At 41.3% G+C, this 16333-nt stretch overlaps 1 long non-coding RNA gene across 1 annotated transcript in view; it reads right to left on the bottom strand.

Moving 5' to 3' along the window:
- LOC148007289 (LINE-1 retrotransposable element ORF1 protein-like) overlaps positions 1–14823 on the bottom strand; it is a 43635-nt gene extending 28812 nt beyond the window's left edge. Inside the window, exons 1-2 of the long non-coding RNA XR_015648702.1 lie at positions 14740–14823; positions 7951–8453 (exon numbers count right to left, since the gene is read on the bottom strand). This is a non-coding gene — a long non-coding RNA (LINE-1 retrotransposable element ORF1 protein-like). The remainder of the gene's footprint in view (positions 1–7950; positions 8454–14739) is intronic.
- Between the last annotated feature and the right edge of the window lie 1510 nt (positions 14824–16333).

The raw sequence follows: 16333 nt of genomic DNA, 5'->3' as shown, positions 1-16333 counted from the left end.
GCCCGTCTCCCTCTTCAGTGGTGCCTCTGTAAGGCAGTTGTGCAGTTTCCCCATGTCCAGCTGCATCTAATTGTCAATGGAGAGCAAAGAGGATCCTGGAGGCATCTTTCCCTCTTCCAAACATTTAGATCATGATTCTTGGGCAGGCCAACATAGCCACCAAAAAAGAGACTTTTGTGTACACTCTGGTGCAGGGAGGGAGACAGGAAGACAATGCTAACTAGACATTTGCTTCATATTGCCTGGGCTGGAGGGATGGCCTTTGGTCCTGGATATGCAATTGCTTTACTGCACAGTTTTGTTTCCTAATGTATCCTGTGACAACACTGTGGAAGTTTATAGGAAGAAGAGTACCATGGGCTGATCCACAGGCAGACAGGCCCCAATCAAAGGCTGCAGCATTGGAAGAGGAAATAGCCAAGAACTGGTTATGAGATAAACTCCAGTATTTAAAACATTGGATGGCTATTTATAGCTTACTAATATAGACAGGTTTCATGGATGATCACCTGAACTTAGATTTTAGAAAAAATAGAATGTTGAAGGCTGGTTTTATGGATCTCAATAAGAATTTGATATTTTGGATTTTCCTGGGATGAGAGAGAATGCAAGTACATCCATAGAGTGGGCTTCAAGAAGTGTGCCCCTCAGATACTCGAAGAAATCTGGAAATTTGCCATGAAAGAGATGGGGTCTCCAGATGAGTGCATTGGTACCAGGCTCAATAAAGCCATCTGGGCCAAAGAAATAAGGAATGTTCTAAATTGCATCCGAGTACCTTTGTCCTAGGAAACGTAATGAAGATGAGGATTCACCAAACAAACTCTACACGTTGGTAACTTAACATGGTTTTTACCACATTCAAAAATCTGCAGACCATCAATGTAGTTGAGAACCAACCTGCTAAATGTCGAATAAAGTAGCAGATATAAAAAAAAAATCCATTTTGTAAAGGAACCAGTTTTCACTATCCAGGTTTTATTTGGTAGTTTTTGGTGTTGATTCCATGTCCTAGCTGTCCAGGGAAGCCTGAGGAGTGAGAAAGCTCAGTGCAGGTCCTCAGAAGGAGAGGGAAGATGGTGGCTATAGGTGGAGTGAAATTCTTATGTCGCCTGATATTTTAAAAAGACTTAATTATTTTTTATTTGAGTGTGCACACGTATCTATGTTTGTGTACGTGATGCGTGTGCAGGAGCCAGGAGACACCAGAAGAGGAATTCCAGGTGGTTTTGAGCCGCCCAATATCAGTCTTCTAGAAGAACAGCAAGCACACTAACTTCTGAGGTATCTCTCTAGCCCAAGAATCTAGTATTTAATGCAAACATTCAGACTTGTAAACGTCCCTCTTGGTGTTTTTTTCTCCTTATCATACATAACTCGTAGGTTTTTGATGTGTTCTCTTTTCATTTCATTCAATTACAGGAATCTTAAAAATTTCCTTCTTGATTTCTTCAGTGGACTCTGACACATGCTCTCCCCTGTTATTCAATGCTGTGCCGCCAACTTCCGTGAGTCTTTGTATTTTATGAGGTTCCTTTATTTCTGTCTCTATTTTACTGTGGTCAGAAAGTTACCTTATTCTCACTTTCCTATATTTCTTGAGACTTGCATTCTGCCCTAAGATGTGGTCTAGCAGTTCTATGAACCGCTAAGAGGAACTTGCAATCTGTAGTGTTTCAGTGGGATAGTCTGCGATGCCTGGTCTGTGAGTCTGTTTAACTCTGATATGTCTATTTAACTTTTTTTCCTGGCTATTTCATCCATTAGTGAGACTGGGGTATGGAAGTTACCAACGATTACTCTGTTGTTGTTCATATCTATGGCTATGGTCATACATGTAGCTATCTGAAGTACTCCACTTTCACTTACATGCTTAGAGTTTCAATGTCTTCTTGTTTTCTTGGTTGGTATGGAGCAGTTCTGCTTAGTTTTGGTTTGAAGTCTACTTTGCCTATTTCCCAGTTCCATTTGCTTGGAGTACCTTTCCCAGCCTTTCAGTCTAAGGCGCCTCCTGTCTTTGATAGTGCTGTGTTTTCTTATAGAGAGCAAAATTACAGGTCCTTTTGCAGATTGTGATCGTCTTTGTTACTTTGGGTTGGGGGTGGGGATTGAGAACATTACATTAAGAGTTGTTATTATTGAAAGATGTGTACTGAAATTGAAAGATTGTTGCTTTTGTCTTGCTTTCTGTGGAGGGGTAGCACAACAGGAAGCTTTCCCTGAGGCCATGATGTATGGAGAAGAAACACAGTTCCTTCTGTAAACAAGAAACATGCTTGGTCACTGATAGCATGGGGTCCAGGTCCTTGAGGGGAGCTGAGGCCTTGAATCTTGACAACCCAATTCTTCTTACCCTAAGGAGTTGTGTTTGTCAGTCTCAGGGCCACTGTGTGCTCAGTCTTTGATGTTATTGAGATAATCCTTGTGCAACAGTGCCTGATTACTTCCAAATGACTCTGTCTCATTTTAGGATAGTTTTTGTTGACCCTGGCCCATTTTTTCTTTCAGGAAGGACTGTATATAAGATAAGATGCTGTCTTCTTAATGAGCTTCTTTGGCATAAGACATAGGGTATGCAAGATCTCTTGACCCCAGTTTTTATTTTTTTTAAATACTCTTTACCTTCTCACCTCCCTGTTCCTCCCTCTTAGGACTCTGTCATTGAAAAATAAATGATGGGCTGTAGAGATGGCTCAGTGCTTAAGAGCACTGACTACTCTTCCAGAGGTCCTGAGTTCAATTCCCAGCAACCACGTAGTGGCTCACAACCATCTATAATGGAACCTGATGCCCTCTTCTGGTGTGTTTGAAGACACGGACAGTGTACTCATACAAATAAAATATATAAAGCTTTAAAAAAAGATAAAAACAAAGAATGGCCTGCTGGTTCTGGTCATTTTTCTCAAAACCTTTTTATTATATCCGTCATGAACCATCATGATTTTATTTATTTCCCTGATGTGGTCTCTTGGGTGTGTTTAGTCTTCTCTTCAGTAGAAAGTATTCCCTTTGTAAAGCTGGCTTAGTGGTCATAAATTCCTTTAGTCTATTTGGATTGTAGAATATTTTTATTTGTTCTTCAATTAGGATAAAGGCCTTATTGGATGTGAATAGTCTGGGGTGGCAGTTGTGACCTTTCAGAACTTGGAATACATCTTACCCAACCCTTCTGGCCTTAAAAGTTTCTATTGAATAATCTGTTACCCTGATTGGCCTGATTCCATGTAAAACTTGGCCCTTCTCTCCTGCAGCTTTCAAGGTTGTTTGTTCTAGGTTTTTGTGTTTTGTGTATATGGTTAGGAAGGCCCTCTCTATCTGGTGTTTTGTCTGCCTCTTGTGGCTCAGTGGGCATGTCATTCTCCAAGAGAGGCTTTTCTTCTATGACTTTATTGAACATACCTTCTATGGCTTTGGCATGAAACACTTTTCTCATTACAACAATTTCTAGATTATTTTTCATTTAGTTCCAAAGCTAGCCCAGGTTCTATTTACACTTTTAACATTTCCACTGGCCTTGATGGAATGGTCTTCCCCATCTTATCTGAGCCTAGACTTTCAAACATCCACATGATTCACTCCATTGGTAGGATTACCGTGAGCCAACTGAACTTTCACTGCCAGCATCAGTTCAGTTTCTTCAGTAATTCTGACCAACTCCTGCTTTCCTGCCTTATACTGGCTTTTCCTGCAGTTTCTTGATAGTCTCTTGAATTACATTCACATCTTCTCTTTGCCGTTTGAACATACTTATAATCATTCTCTTGAATTCCCTAGAAATTCTTCTAAGTCACTCTCTTTGGAGGTTATGCTGATGGAATTGGTAAGTTTTGAAGGAAACAAGACGTTGTTTTGAGGCCATGGATTTTCATGCTGTTTTTGTTTCTGTACCAGGAATTAGTTTGTTGCTTTGGTGTCTATCTCTCTCTTTCTTTCTTTCTCCCTTCCTTCCTTCCTCCCTTCCTCCCTCCGTCCCTCTTCCTGTTCTCTGTCCATTCCTCCAGTCCTTTCCTGCACCCCTCCCTCTAATTCCCCTTCTTTACACACACACACACACACACACACACACACACACACACACACCCCAACACTCTACTAACTTACCCTGGGGACTTGGAATTAAGAAGTAGCCACAAGTCCTGGAGCTTTAGTTGGCCTGTTATAGCCCCTGGTGAAAGAAGGCCAAGGAAGGCAGTTATAGAGAGCAATAGGGTCAGAGACCAACAAATTGAATGGTGCAGGTAGCTGGAGGCTTGGCTTGGGCAGAGAAGTACACAGGGAACGATTGTTCCACTCTTCATGGCTAGGAACACGTTTCATCAACTGAGAACACTTTTCATCAACTTGAGCTTGAAAGCTCTAAGCCTGAGGTCAGCTCTTGGGTTGACTTCTGAGCTATGAATATGTCATTCGAGACTGCTGTAGAGCCTGAGAACTCTGAAGATCCAGGGTCTGCTTTATACCCATAGAAGCATTCCTCCAGAAGGGTGGCTGACACTTAGGAGGTCTTCAAAGCTCTCCGTCAGGACCAATCTCAGTGCTGAGATTGCTTCCCACACTCCCACATACTATGTCCACTCGAGCATACTTCTACCTAGTCACCACACGGTAACTGGTCTCAGGAGGAGGGAAAAGTGTGTCATACTCACAGACTGTAAAGCTAAATGTGACCAGCAGAGGTCGCTGTTATTCAGGAAGGCAGGCTACCAAGGTGAGATCTTTGTAGGTAAGGAGAGGAGATGGGGTGGAGGATGAGGATGGGGATATGGCAGACTCGGGTAGGGAGGAGCAACAGGAAAGAATCCTCAAGTTTGTCCCTCCTCCACCCCACGTACATAACTGTTAGTATAAGCTTTCAAGGGCCCAGGATGGACTTGCTCATTTCCCCTGTTTTCTTTTGACCCTTGAGATAATTGGCTTTTAGAATTATAGTTTCAGAAAAATGTATATTACTGAGTAGTATCTTGATTTTATTGTAGTTTTAAAAAAGTAATCTTTTAAGAATATTTTTCTTTTTATGTGTATGGGGGGTGGGTTGCCTGCATGTATGACTGCTCACCACATAAGCATCTAGTACCCACAGAAGTTAGAAATGGGTATTGGATACCCTGGAACTGGAGTTACGGATGGCTATGAGTCATTATGTGGGTGTTGGGAATTGAGCCCAGGTCCTGTACAAGAGCAGCAAATGCTGTTAATAACTGAGCTGTCTCTCCAGACCAAAGAAAACTTAGATGTTATTTTTATTCTTTGTTTAAAAATTTATCTAATTTTTAATTTTTTATTGTTGGTGAAATATGTGGGTTTTTCCTTTTTACCGATTTCTAATTTTTCAATCCATTGTCTTCCTCTTCATAACACCCTTCCCTACTCTCTTTGCTTGTTTTATTTAACATTGCTTTCTACGTCTCTATGGCAGTTTTTCCACATTCAGGTTTGTGCTCTCTGGTGATGTGTTAGTGGCCATAATGGACCTTGCATGGCTGTTATGATTGTACTGAGAACTGGATCTTTAGAGTGGTTACTTAGTAAGAATATCCCTAAATGGAAATGGAAGAAAGATCTAAAGCAATGAGTGTACAGATTGCAACACAGAAACACAAGAAAGCAAGGCAGCAGGGCTCCTCCATAGAGACCCTACATCCTCAGCTTCTAAGTTCCAAGACTCTGGAATGGATCCCTGAAGTGACCATGGGGTCTAGTGCTTGTGACCTGCTTGGTTTTTGGCCACAATGTCTCTTTCCCTCATAAAAGTCTGGAAGTGAGTCTGGGATGGGCGCTATGGAACAGAGAACCTCCCTGGTTCATGTGGAACCTAGGGAGGGGTGGAAGACTAGAGTGATGCTTCACTAGGAGTTTTGGCTGAACTGGAATTGTAACTCAGGATCACAGCTGTCAGAAGTATGTATAGGCCTTTTAATGGCAGCCTCGGATATGGCTTAAAGAGTCCTGCTATCTAAGATTTCTAATGTGCAGATTTTCTATGGATTACTGCCCAGACCCTTAGGGAAGCTTGAAAGGTTGGTAGATTGGTTACATCTGATGTGTTTATAAAGAGATAAAGATAGGAGGGTCTATATTCTATGGAGGTGTCGGGAGGTGTGGGGGAGGGGGTGTCTCAGCTGGTTCATGTTGAGGTATCCCTTTCCCTGAGGGACCAGGCATAGGGAGGTATAGTTTAGAATAGAGTGTATTCAGGGCATAGGGAGGGGAGTTAAGAGGGTAGTAGGGTAGTAATAGTAGTATAGAGAAGCAGAGGCATAGAAGAGTAGAGGCCAGCCATGAGCACATGGAGAGATGTGGGGAGGGGAATGAGGAGAGAAGGGGCAAAGGGGGAAGAGGGTTAGAGCAAGGGAGCAAGAGAGTGAGAAGGGAGCCCCTTTTATAGTGTCAGGCATATCTGGATATTGCCAGGTAACTGTGGGGGTGGAGCTTAGACAGAATGCTAACAACATCCCTACCTCTTATTACTGTTCTTGATGGATGCTTCTCACTTGGTGTACTTGTGTGTGCATGTGTGCGTGTGTGCCTGTGTGTGTGTGTGTGTGTGTGTGTGTGTGTGTGTGTAGTGAGTGTATGAGAGGGATGAATTTTTTCATTTTATATCCAGACCACAGCCCCATCACTCCCCCCACCACCCTTTCCCTTCTGAGAGAGAGAGAGAGAGAGAGAGAGAGAGAGAGAGAGAGAGAGAGAGAGAGAGAGAGACAGCCCCCCGGTTGGGTACCACTTTGCTCTGGGACATCAAGTCACAGCAGAAACCAAGTGCATCCTCTCCCACTGAGGCCCAATGAGGTAGTCTAACTAGGAGAAGCAGATCAAATGGCAGGCAACAGAGTCAGAGACAGCCCATGCTCCAGTTGTTAGGGAATCCACATGAAGACCAAGCAGCACTTCTGCTACAAATGTGTGGGGACGTAGGTCCAACCCTTGCATACTCTTTGGTTGATGCTTAAATCTCTGTGGGCCCCTATGAACCCAGGTTAGTTTACTCTGTATATCTTCTTGTGGTGTTCTTGACCCCATTGGCTTGTTCAGTTCTATTTCCAACTCATCCACAGGACTCCCCAGCTCTCCTGATGTTTGGTTGTGGGGTCTCTGCATCTGTTTCTCTCAACTGCTGGATGAAGCCACTTAGGACACAGTTGTTCCAGGCTCCTGTCTGCAAGCATTAGCAAAATATCATTAATACTGTAAGGGGTTGGATATCTCCAATAGGCTGGGTCTCAAGTTGGGCCAGTCATTGGTTGGCCATTAAAGGGAGATTTATTTATTTCACCCTTGGCAGATATGACTAGTTGTAGCTCTATTTGACAGTCTAGGAATCACTTTTTGAGGATATTTTGGCCAGAGCCAACTGATTGGCAGGCATTGGTATCGAAGACATTGACAATGCCTTCCTTTCCCAGCAGCCATCAACCGCCAATATCTCTTTAGTCTTATTATTTTTTAGTGGGTATATATTAAGTGCTCATAGTCTCTGGTTTTATAAAAATTATTCCTTTCAAGTATCTCCTGCATTTGACCATATTTGTCCCTCATTAACCTTCTGTTTCTCTTTCTTCCCCCTTCCCACCCCTGCTAGTCTCCTACTCTTCCCTGAGTCTCCCTCTCTGTTTGTGTAATATGACTTTTCTTTCTTCCTTTACTGCTTTTCTACCAAGAAGAAAAGCTCCCTTCTCCCAGCTGCAGTGAGTCAGGAAAGATAAGGAAGGGGACCCTCCCTCTAGCCTGGGGAGGGGGTATTTCTCCTTCTCTACTTCCCAAAGGAGAGGCCTTGACAACAAAAAAATAAAGAGACCTAAAAAATAAAGAGAATACTCCAGAATACCTCAGAGCTGAGTATAGAAACACACCACTGAGTTCAGTGCTATGTTGGAGTCACAAGGCCTGAAGAATCATTGTCCAGGTACTCTTCATGCTTGATTTTAGGAGACAAATATTGCTACTTACCACAGAAATGGAAGCCACTGACCCACTGCCTCCACAGCCAGTGATTACATTTAGCAGATTGGTGACCAGTCCACTCCAATAACTGTCTTTTGTGACCATCTGGAGCTATGTGTCGCTTGGACTTGTCAGTGACACCCCACCTCCCCAGAGTAGTTTACTCCTTAGCAGATGTGAACACATATCCTAGAAGATGAAGAATGTGGTGCCTGTATTCTTTAAACCTGGCTTGTTATGCAAGAAAAATCACTTTCAGGGCACATTCCTCATGAGAACCACGGTTTCTTCCTACAGTTATGGCTACCTGCCTGCCTTCATGGGCAGGGATGCATACAGTCTCCTGGAGCCTTTGTGCTCCTGTACCCCTCTGCTGAGCAGCCAGGTTTGGAGGCGAGACTTTGTACCTTGCTGAGTTGCCTTCCTACTTCTCTTTTTGTCCTAGTTGGTAAATTTTCCATCTCCTCATTATTTCCTTGGGTTATGGTTTCTCCACTGCTGCCGTGGCCCTAAGGGATTAGAGGGAGGAAAGGGAAGGGGGAAATGATGTAATAATATTATAACCTCAAAGAAATAAAAAAATTATTTTTAAGATTAAAAAAAAAGACGAAGAAAAAATGATGGGGAGAGAGCTGCACTCTCAGAAGTGGGAACAATCCTGAGAGCTCAGAGGAGACTACTTCTACTCACATTCCAGACCCGAGAGAAACCTGCCTAATGCCCTCTGTGTCCTCTGGGCATAGGGACCTAGGAGTAGTCAGGGGCAGGACCCTTGCAGTTTCTGCCTGTACTGAGAGCTGAAAGCCAGTCACCAGGAGAGCCTACACATCTGAGAGCCAAGGTAAGACCAACTCTTCTGCTCCAAGCAATTGGCCTGGTGGCCTTGAGACACACAAACCCTGGAGCAGCTCCCTGTTCCCAGATCTGGCTGAAAGAAAGCAGGTCTACAGGAGTGCTGACACACAGACTTACAGGAGGGTCAAGCCACTGTCAGAGACAGCAAGACAAGCTAACACCAGAACTTGAGGATAAGAGGCAAGCGCAGGAACATACACAACAAAAACCAAGACTACTTGGCATCATCAGAGTCCACTTCTCCCACCAAAGCAAATACTGGCTATCCAAAAACACCAGAAGAGCAAGATTTAGATTTAAAATCACCTCTCATAATGATGATAGAGAACTTTAAGAAGGGCATAAATAACTCCCTTAAAGAAATACAGGACAACACAGGTAAACAAGTAGAAGCCCTTAAAGAAGAAACAGAAAAATTCCTTAAAGAATTACAGAAAAACACAACCAAACAGGCGAAGGAATTGAATAAAACCATCCAGGATTTAAAAATGGAAATAGAGACGATAAAGAAATCACAAAGGGAAACAACTCTGGAGATAGAAAACCTAGGAAAGAGATCAGGAGTCATAGATGCAAGCATCACCAACAGAATACAAGAGATAGAAGAGAGAATCCCACGGGCAGAAGGTACCATAGAAGACATCAACAAAACCATCAAAGATAATGTAAAACACAAAAGGCTCCTAACCCAAAACATCCAGGAAATACAGGACAAAATGAGAAAATCAAACCTAAGAATTATAGGTATAAATGAGAGCAAAGACTCCCAACTTAAAGGGCCAGAAAATGTCTTCAACACAATTATAGAAGGAAACTTCCCTAACCTAAAGAAAGAGATGCCCATAAACGTACAAGAAGCCTACAGAACTCCAAATAGATTGGACCAGAAAAGAAATTCCTCCGGTCATATAATAGTCAAAACACCAAATGCACAAAACAAAGAGAGAATATTAAAAGCAGCAAGGGAAAAAGATCAAGTATCATATAAAGGCAGAGCTATCAGAATAACACCAAACTTCTCACCAGAGACTATGAAAGCCAGAAGATCCTGGGCAGATATCACACAGACCCTAACAGAACATAAATGCCAGCCCAGGCTACTATATCCAGCAAAACTCTCAATTAACATAGATGGAGAAACCAAGATGTCCCATGACAAAACCAAATTTACACAGTATCTTTCTACAAATCCAGCCCTACAAAGGATAATAGGTGGGAAACTCTAACACAAGGAGGGAAATTACACCATCAAAAAGTCAAGAAAGTAAGCTCCTTGTAACGAAACCAAAACATAATTTATGTTGCTAACAACACAACAACAGCAACATATAACAGAAAAAAGCAATCACTATTCCTTAATATCTCTCAACATCAATGGGCTCAATTCCCCAATAAAAAGACATAGAGTAACAGAATGGGTACGTAAAGAGGACCCAGCATTTTGCTGCATACAGGAACCACACCTCAGAGACAAAGACAGACACTAGTTCAGAGTAAAAGGCTGGAAAACAATTTCCCAATCAAATGATACGAAGAAACAACCTGGAGTAGTCATTCTAATATCGAATAAGATTGACTTTCAACCAAAAGTTATCAAAAAGGATATGGAAGGACACTTCATATTCATCAAAATAAAAATTTACCAAGATTAACTCTCAATTGTGAGTATTGATGCTCCAAATGCAAGGACACCCACATTCATAAAAGAAAGCTTACTAAAGCTCAAAGCACACATTGCACCTCACACAATAATAGTATGAGATTTAAACACCCTACTCTCATCAATGGACAGATCATGGAAACAGAAATTAAACAGAGACATAAACTAACAGAAGTTATGAATCACATGGATTTAACAGATATTTATAGAACATTTTATCCTAAAAAAAAAGAATATACCTTCTTCTCAGGACCTCATGGTACTTTCTCCAAAATTGACCATATAATCATTCACAAAATAGACCTCAGCAGATACAAGAAGATTGAAATAATCCCATGCATCCTATCAGACCACCACGGACTAAGTAAGGCTGGTCTTCAATAAGAACAATAATGACAGAAAGCCTACATATACATGAAAATTGAACAATGCTCTACTCAATGATAACTTGGTCATGGAAGAAATAAACAAAGAAATTAAAGACTTTTTAGAATTTAATGAAAATGAAGGCACAACATACCCAAACTTATGGGACACAATGAAAGCAGTGCTAAGAGGAAAACTCAAAGAGAAACAGAAGAGAGTATACATTAGCAGCTTGACAGCACACCTAAAAGCTCTAAAACAAAAAGAAGCAAATACACCCAAGAGGAGTAGAGGGCAGGAAATCATCAAACTCAGGTCTGACATCAACTAAGTAGAAATAAAAAGGACTATATGAAGAATCAACAAAACCAGGAGTTGGTTCTTTGAGAAAATCAACAAGATAGATAAACTCTTGGTCAGACTAGCGAGAGGTCACAGAGAATGTATCCAAATTAACAAAATCAGAAATGAAAAGGGAGACATAACAATGGAATCTGAGGATGTTCAAAAAACATCATATCCTACTACAAAAGCTTATATTCAACAAAACTGGAAAATCTGGAGGAAGTGTACAATTTTCTAGACAGATACCAGGTACCAAAGTTAAATCAGGATCAGATAAACCATATACACAATCCCATAACTCCTAAAGAATTAGAAGCAGCCATTAAAATTCTCCCAACCAAAAAGAAGCCCAGGATCAGATGGGTTTAGTGCAGAATTCCATCAGATCTTCATAGAAGGCCTCATTCCAATACTATCCAAACTGTTCCACAAAATAGAAAAAGAAGGAGCACTACCCAATTTCTTCTATTAAGTCACGGTAATCCTTATACCTAAACCACACAAAGACCCAACAAAGAAAGAGAATTCCAGACCAATTTCCCTTATGAATATTGACTCAAAAATACTCAATAAAATTCTCGCAAACTGAATCCAAGAACACATCAAAATCATCGTCCATCATGATCAAGTAGGCTTCATCCCAGAGATGCAGGGATGATTCAATATACATAAATTCATCAACACAATGCACTATGTAAATAAACTCAAAAGAAAAAAACATCCACATGATCATTTCATTAGATGCTGAGAAAGCATTTGACAAAATTCAACACCCCTTCATGATAAAAGTCCTGAAAGAATAGGAATTCAAGGCCCATACCTAAACCTAGTAAAAGCCATATACAGCAAACCAGTAGGCAATATTAAAGTAAATGGAAAGAAACTTGAAGCAACCCCACTAAAATCAGGGATTAGACAAGGCTGCCCACTCTCTTCCTACTTATTCAATATAATACTCGAAGTCCTAGCCAGAGCAATCAGACAACTAAAGGAGGTCAAAGGGATACAAATGGGAAGGGAAGAAATCAAAATATCACTATTTGCAGATGATATGATAGTGTACTTTAGTGACCCCAAACGTTCCACCAGAGAACTACTAAGCCTGATAAACAACTTCAGCAAAGTGTCTGGGTATAAAATTAACTCACACAAATCAATAGCCTTCCTCTACTCAAAGGATAAACAGGCTGAGAAAGAAATTAGAGAAATGACAGCCCTCACAATAGTCCCAAATAACATAAAATACCTTGGTGTGACTCTAACCAAGCAAGTGAAAGATCTGTATGACAAGAACTTCAAGCCTCTGAAGAAAGAAATTGAAGAAGATCTCAGAAGATGGAAAGATCTCCCATGCTCATGGATTGGCAGGATTAATATAGTAAAAAATGGCCATTTTGTCAAAAGCAATGTACAGAGTCAATGCAATCTGCATAAAAATTCCAACTCAATTCTTCATAGAGTTAGAAAGAGCAACTTGCGGGGTTGGGGATTTAGCTCAGTGGTAGAGTGCTTGCCTAGCAAGCACAAGGTCCTGGGTTCAGTCCCCAGCTCTGAAAAAAAAAAAAAAAAGAAAAAGAAAAAGAAAGAGCAACTTGCAAATTCATTTGGAATATCAAAAACACCCAGAATAGGGAAAACTAAACTCATCAATAAAAGGACTTCTGGGGGAATCACCATCCCTGAACTCAAGCAGTATTACAGAGCAATAGTGATAAAACCTGTATGGTTTTACAGACAGGCAGATAGACCAGTGGAACAGAATTGAAGACCCAGAAATGAAACTGCACACTTACGGTCACTTGATCTTTCACAAAGGAGCTAAAACCATTCAGTGGGGAAACAAACCCAGCATTTTCAACAAATGGTGCTGGTTCAAATTGAGGTCAGCATGTAGAAGAATGCAAATGGATCCATTCTTATCGCTCTGTAAAAAGGTTAAGTCCAAGTGGATCAAGGATCTCCACATCAAACCAGATACACTCAAACTAATAGAAGAAAAAGTAGGGAAGAGCCTCAAACACATGGGCACTGGGGAAATTTTTCTGAACAGAACACCAATGGCTTAGGCTCTAAGATCAAGAATCAACAAATGGGACCTCATAAAATTGCCAAGATTCTGTAAGGCAAAGGTCATTGTCATTAGGACAAAATGGCAACCAACAGATTGGGAAGAAGTCTTTACCAATCCCATATCTGATAGAGTACTAATATCCAAAATAAACAAAGAACTCAAGAAGTTAGACTCCAAAGAGCCAATTAACCCTATTATAAATCAGGCACAGAGTTAAACAAAGAACTCTCGACTGAGAAATACCTAAAGAAATGTTCAACATCATTAGTCAACAGGGAAATGCAAGTCAAAACAACCCCTGAGATTCCACCTCACACCAGTGAGAATGGCTAAGATCATAAACTCAGGAGACAATAGATGCTGGGGAGGATGTGAAGAAAGAGGAACACTCCTCCATTGTTGGTGGGATTGCAGACTGGTACAACCATTCTGGAAATCAGTCTGGAGGTTCCTTAGACAATTGGACATTACACTACTTAAAGACTGAGCTATACCTCTCCTGGGCATATACCTAAATGATGCTCTAACATACAACAAAGACCCTTGCTTCACTATGTTCCTAGCAGCCTTATTCAAAATGACCAGAAGCTGGAAAGAACCCAGATGCACTTCAACAGAGGAATGGATACAAAAAATGTGGTACATCTACACAATGGAGTACTACTCAGCTTTCAAAAACAATGGCTTCATCAAATTCATAGGCAAATGGAGGGAACTGGAAAATATATCCTGAGTGAGGTAACCCAATCACAAAAAAACCACACATGATATGCACTCACTGATAAGTGTATATTAGCCCAAAAGCTTGAATTACCCAAGATACAATCCACAGACCACATAAAGCGTAAGAAAAAGGACGACCAAAGTCTGTATGCTTCAGTCCTTATTAAAAGGGGGAACAGAATTATTCATAGGAGGAGATATGAAGACAAATTTTGGAGCAGAGACTGAAGGAATGGCCACCAGGAGACTGCCCCACCTGGGTATACAGTCCATATTTATACAGCCACCAAAACTAGATAATATTTATGAAGCCAAGAAGTGCATGCTGATAGGAGCCTGATATAGCTGTCTCCTGAGTGACTCAGCCAGAGCAGGACAAATACAGAGGCGATTGCCAGCAGCAAACATTTGAACTGAGAACGGGGTCCCCACTGGAGGAGTCAGAGAAAGGACTGAAAGAGCTGAAGGGGCTTGCAACCCCATAAGAACAACAATGCCAAGCAACCACAGTCCCAGGAACTAAACTGTTGTTGTAAAAATATAAAAATAAAAAAGTAAAGTTGTCTTTTACCCTGCTGGGTCCGCACCGCGGTGCTCCAAGATATCTGCTAGATATCTTGGCGGAAACACATCCCAGCCACACACTTTCATGCGCTCAAACCCTCACATAAAAGAACACAACACAATAATCTTAGATCCAATTGATAAGATATAATTGCCCACTTAAACATACAAAGCCCGGTACCATCCATCCCTTGAGAACATTAATAACAACCTGTAAATACACAGAGCAGAATCTTAACATCACCTGCCATGGCTTCTCACCCTCTCCTCTCTCCTGTCCCTTCCTTTCTCTCCTAGTCTCCTCCTCTTTCTTCAAACCTTTCTCCCACCCAACCTTCCTTCTCCTCCAATGACAGGTCTCCTTCTATCCTGTACCTGCCTCTCACCTGTACTTTACAAATTCAATGGGGAGGTGGTTCTGGTGAAGTTACCTGATTACTGAGTACTGACTAGGCCACTGTCCTTGGGGCAGTGGAATTAGCATCAAAATACAGATAACTTCAGGGCAAACCACAACACTAAACCACCATCCAAAGAGTACACAAGGACAGACCCAGGGCTCCAGCTGCATATGTAGCAGTGGATGGCCTTGTTGGGCACCAATGAGAGGAGAAGCCCTTGATCCTGCTGAGGCTGGACCCCCCAGTGCAGGGGAATGTCGGTGGGGGGGCAGGAAGGTGGGGTGGTTGGGGAGAGGGAACACCCTTATAGAAGAAGGGGAGGGAGTTGTGATAGAGTGCATATGGCCGGGAAACCTCGAAAGGGAATCACATTTGAAATGTAAATAAAAAATACCCAGTAAAATAAGTATGTATAATCACAAAAAAGAGAAAAAAACATCAGTTTAGTGAGTCTTTCAATCTAGTGGGTAAAAATTTAAAACACCGTTTATGAATTTGACATTTCTTTAAAAACCATGCTATGAGTTTACCTGCATCTCCTGCTGTGGCTGTTCTCATCCTGTAAGTCTGTGTGTATTTATTTTTGTTCCATTATTTAAGTGTTTTGTGATTTACCATGTAATATTTCTTTGAACCACTGTTGTATAAGTCTACATTTTTTGTTTCTATGATTCAGTCATTGCATAATTTATACATGTATGGAAAACATTAGTTGCACTTCATTAATTTCATTAATAGTTATGTTTTTAAAAAGACTTATTTTTAAAGTCATGTGTCTTTGTGTGTATCTTTGTGTGTGTCTTTGTGTGTGTGTGTGTGTGTGTGTGTGTGTGTGTGTGTGTGTGTGTGCATATGCATATATACATGCAGGCCCCATGGAATCCAGAGGATGGCATTGGATCCCCTGGAGTTAGTTAGTTAGTTAGTTAGTTACAGCTGACTTTAGGCTGCCAGACATGAGTGCCAGGGACCCAACTCAAGTCCTCTGCATGAGCATTCTGTGCTTTTAACCATTGAACTGTCTCTCTACTACCTCGGTATATGCCTAAGTTTTATTTGAAAAGAAACAATTTTGATGGCACGTCTCTTAATTTCCACATACCCATGGCTTTTGTGGTTTTGACTTTGCTGTTGGTTTCTGGCCATCTCGTTCATCAAAGTTACTCTGGTTAGGCTAATATTCATAAAGTGATGGGAAACTTTGAACCCTAACATACAGCTTAGCCTGAAGAAGGTCATGGATGCCCTTCAGAAGGCTGCAAGCTCTGCTGCTATGTAATGCAACATCGTTGGTTGAATGTGGCCTGTCTCAGCAGCCCAGGTCACGTCTTTAGGAGCTTTTCATTTGTTTGTTATTTTAATGTTTTTCAGCATTAAAGAATGTGTTAGTTTTTTTCCCTCCCT

This window comes from Rattus norvegicus, chromosome 1 (assembly GCF_021556685.1).
Source record: "Rattus norvegicus strain SHRSP/BbbUtx chromosome 1, alternate assembly SHRSP_T2T, whole genome shotgun sequence".
Lineage (NCBI taxonomy): Eukaryota > Metazoa > Chordata > Mammalia > Rodentia > Muridae > Rattus > Rattus norvegicus.
This window is presented reverse-complemented; position numbering and strand designations above follow the sequence as displayed.